This window comes from Anomaloglossus baeobatrachus, chromosome 5 (assembly GCF_048569485.1).
Source record: "Anomaloglossus baeobatrachus isolate aAnoBae1 chromosome 5, aAnoBae1.hap1, whole genome shotgun sequence".
In the NCBI taxonomy this organism is placed as follows: Eukaryota; Metazoa; Chordata; class Amphibia; order Anura; family Aromobatidae; genus Anomaloglossus; species Anomaloglossus baeobatrachus.
The window spans coordinates 474,100,151-474,103,806 of NC_134357.1; the positions used below are offsets into that span (position 1 = coordinate 474,100,151).

A 3,656-nucleotide genomic window follows, 5' to 3' on the forward strand; every position below is an offset into this window, starting at 1 on the left:
ATAGTACACATCCTTGAAGACAAAGAAGTTGTGCGACAGGGCAAACTCAAGCAGCTCGATGATCAACTCGCCCAACTCGCCACCCCGACCGGACATTTCAAGAAAGAAACGGACCGCTCGTATTCCATCTGCATGGGAAATGCACGTATAGAAGCTCTCAATGTCGGCTGTGACAAGAATCATGTCGTCTTCCAAGAAGATGCCGTCAATGCGCCGTAGGACGTCCGTAGTGTCACGGACATATGAGGGTAGTGTCTCAACTAAAGATTTTAAATGGTAATCGATAAATTTACCAATGGGATCACAAAAACCCTCTATGCCGGATACAATCGGACGTCCAGGCGGATTGACAGCATCTTTATGGATCTTAGGCAGTATATAGAACGTGGGCACTCTAGGATATTTTCTACATAGACCATCAAACATTTTTTTGTTGATAAGGCCAGTGTCTAGAGCCTTTTGTAATATTGCGGTGAGTTCAGTGGAAAACACAACCAGGGGATTGGAGGGGAGTCTCTTGTATGTGCTCCTGTCTCGAAGTTGTCTAAGGACTTCATGTTCATATTTATCACAGGAGAGCATTACAATATTCCCCCCCTTGTCCGCTGGTTTTACAACAATATCATTGAAGCCCTGCAACTCAATCAGAGCCGTCCTCAGAGGGCGGGTCAGATTATCATATCTCCGTCTGCTTGGGATCTGTTTAAATTCCTCACTAACCATTTTGGTAAATATGTCAATTGCAGGGCTAATTGACAATGGGGGGAATTTGGTTGATTTAGGTAACAGGGCGCCTGGAAACATACCTGCAGTCGGGGTCTCCTGTTCCTGAAGTAAATCCTCAAGATTTTTGATGGCTTCTCTCTCCACCTGGTTGTCGGACCCGACATTCCGCTTATGAAAGAGTTTTTTAAGAGTTAGTTTGCGTGAGAACAGATTAAGGTCCTTCAAAGCCGAAAAGAGGTGAAAAGCGTTAGACGGAGAGAAAGTCAGACCACGTGATAGGACCTCCACCTGATCAACAGTGAGCACCCGTGAGGACAAGTTTATTACCTGTAATTTGTTCCCTTGGCGTTTGTTCTTGCCATACGTTACAGGTGGTCGGGTTCTGTTTTTAACACGTGCCCCAACCGTTTCACCGGTATCCATGGAGCTCACTGAAGCCCCAGAGGAGGACCCACCAGCAGAGGTCTGTGACACAACTGAGGAAGATCTCGATCGAGGATTTCTGTGGGAGTTATCCTCAGTACGTCCTCTAGTCGTGTCCATTCTCCATCTATAAGCTCTCCGGGTGGAGTAGTCCAGGATATCTCTGTTCAACTTCTTTAGCTTGAAGGCCTTAATCTCACGTTCCCATCTTTCAAGTTCCTTGTCAATATCGGCATTAAAGCGGGTCACAACAACAGGTGTACATGTTTCAGTTAGTTTCTTTTCAAGTGATTCCAACTCAGCCTCAATTGGAGCCAATGAGGATGAGTTGTGATCCCAGAGCAAAGCAAGGAAGCCCCGAGAGCAGGTCTGCGCCAATTCCTCCCATTTTGTTTTAAAGGCCTCATCCTCCAAGGGAAAGGAAGGGAAGACCTGTATACGGAGTCCCCTAGGCACCAAATCTTTTTCCAAATACTTGCCCAGAAAGGCCTTATTCCACCACAGCCTGGTTCTCTATTTGAGTAGATCCTTATATTTTAACATAATAGTTTCATCAGTTTGGACACCATCATTCCCACCACCTGATGCCCCACCAGTCTTGAGGACATCGTCAATCTGTGACTGCCAGGTGTTATCCCTGGCCCGAAAATTCATAGTAGGCAAGGAGCTGTCTGTGGTAAACAGAATAGAAACAGTTAGGGAGAGAAAACTCCACAGCACCATACAAGATGAGGGGTGGGTCCAAATTCTTTTGGATCCCCACACCAAGCACAAACTCGGTATCATATCATATAAGAGAGGACAAGAGTTTTTAAAGTGCAAAAACATACAAAATTTTATTCAATACACTGCAAGGGTGAACATCCAAAAACGTCATAAAAACATGCTAAAAAATAATTAATGAGCGACCCCCCATGAATAATAGATGGTAACACAGCCTGTGACATGTTGGCTCAAAACAATTCAATAAAACACTGCAAGTCACAGGAAAAAGTACAGACATTGCATGTCAAATAAACTGCATTCATAAGCATATTGGCTTCCATATTATGACATAGCATTAGACATGGCCATAAATACAATTCATGTGGTATAATTACCCACAGTCCCATGGGGACCCCTGTACAGGCACGCTGTGAAAATAGCGGTAGAGCCAAACACATCAGCTGGTAAGAATAAGGGGGGGGAGGCTCCGTTTGAGAGGGGCCTCAGAGGAGCCTACGTACGTTTCAATTTGATAAAATCTTCATCAGGGAAGAGGCATCTCCTACCATTCTCCCCTGACACCAGGCTTTAAATAACAGTAGAGTGTGTCCGGACCCGGAAGTCTCGTTATCGCCGTCGCGTCATGCTCGCGCATGCACGGGAGCGGGGACGCGTCGCCAAGGCTCCCGCGCATGTGCGCGATGCTCAGACGGCGGCGGCTACGCGCGAACAGCCCTGGGTACGGCGCGTGCGCACCGAGACGACCGTATTACACAAAGTAAGTGGGTACCATGTTATATCCCTATGTATGTAATGCTGTAAACCGAACAGTCCTACAGTATCATATATTTATCACAGAAATACATCATATTAGGAAGTCCATTCTATGGATGGTATGGTGCTGTGGAGTTTTTTCTCTCCCTAACTGTTTCTATATATTGTGAGTGTTAATAAAGTTTCCAGTGATGATGGGACAGCATGTGTGATACGCTGTTGGGTTGAAGTTTTTTTGTTGGTTTCTTTAGTAAAAAAAACCTTCCCATCTGAGGAAATAATAAGAAAAAATCTGTTATCAGTTTAATATCTGATACGTCCTCTATCTGGGGACCATATATTAAATGGATTTTTAGAACAGGGAGATGGAAGAAGAGCTTGGTCTGTCCACTCCACGCATTGACCTGATATTGCAGTACCTTGCAGTACCTCCAGGACCGGTGCACCCCTTCTTAACCCAGTTTCATAAAGCAGAACTGAATTGACCTGATTAATATTAGCCCGATTAATGAATTGATAGAAAGCAAACAAGTTCATATGGTCAATTTGGCCAATTCACTTTTGAAACTTTCCACCTGTTACGATTTCTGCTTCTGATACATCGCGTTCTCCTTTGCCTTCTTCTGGTGCTCTGTTGCAGCGTCCTGTCGGTCCCAGATCACATTAGCACTCTTGACTGAGATCTGAAAGCGTGACGCTGTTGCGATCCAAAAGGGGGACGCTGTTGCGATCGCGGGTGACGTCGCGCTACGTGGAGAACGCTGATTGGTCGCAGATGACGTCACGACACGTGGAGAACGCTGATTGGTCGCGGGTGACGTCGTCGCTGATGCGATGTCACATGTCCGTGACGCTCTGGTAGCTGATTGGCTCCTCCATCTTGGAGGAGGCACAGAGTCTATAAATAGCCCTGATACACGTTGCTCAGCATCCAGTCCTCTTGGTGCTTGCATGAGAGTAGACGCTCCATGCATGTCCCTTCCCTGCACTACTACAGTCACAAGTAGATGAGCGCTATCGGTAGGATA

At 46.0% G+C, this 3,656-nt stretch overlaps 1 non-coding gene across 1 annotated transcript; it reads left to right on the top strand.

Moving 5' to 3' along the window:
• Positions 1–2,890: 2,890 nt before the first annotated feature.
• On the top strand, positions 2,891–3,079 carry LOC142313451 (U2 spliceosomal RNA). The gene has a single exon (XR_012754474.1). It is a non-coding gene; the product is annotated as a U2 spliceosomal RNA (small nuclear RNA).
• Positions 3,080–3,656: the final 577 nt, after the last annotated feature.